This window comes from Panulirus ornatus, chromosome 32 (genome assembly GCF_036320965.1).
Source record: "Panulirus ornatus isolate Po-2019 chromosome 32, ASM3632096v1, whole genome shotgun sequence".
Lineage (NCBI taxonomy): Eukaryota > Metazoa > Arthropoda > Malacostraca > Decapoda > Palinuridae > Panulirus > Panulirus ornatus.
The window spans coordinates 18,529,015-18,529,667 of record NC_092255.1 but is presented as its reverse complement, the minus strand read 5'-3'; positions in this window follow the sequence as shown (position 1 = coordinate 18,529,667).

Here is a 653-nt window from a genome sequence, read left to right as displayed (position 1 = left end):
CCCGCCTTTCAGTTAGGTCACGTGACATGCCCTTCATCTCGTATGTACAAAGTTATTCATCATCAAAGCTCACAAAAATATCGCATAAAAAAGGATTATATTTCAAAAATATTGTAACATATAAATGTTATGAAATAGAGTAGTCTAACATGGCTTTTGGGTGTAGAATAAATTAAAAAAATGTCTTGCCGCCAAGGCAAATCCGGCAGTAGCCAATCAGAAGGCGCCATTGGGGTGAAACATGACGTCATGAGAATGCCATGACAGTGTAACGGAAAAATCTCTTGTGGTGTTGGCGTAAGGATCTGTTGTGCAACTTCTTCAGTGGATTTGCGTGTGTGATCTCGATCCATTCTACACCGAAGACATACGTTAAGTGTGGTAAGTACGTGAAACCATTATAGTGTTGATTTATGAGTCGAGAGAAATGCTGTGGAGTTGTACATAAGAGGTGTGCTTTATGGGTGTTCTAGCTCGGGAGTGTGAAAACGTTAGATTCTAGGATATGTTTGACATTAAGGATAGTTTAGGTTGGGAGGGGTTACTACTGCTGACGTTTAGGTTTACCTGCTTGTATTGCATGTAAATTGAGGTACTCCACCTTGCTAGCCCATATAATTCACGGTAATAACGGGTTACGACTTTTTTGCAAT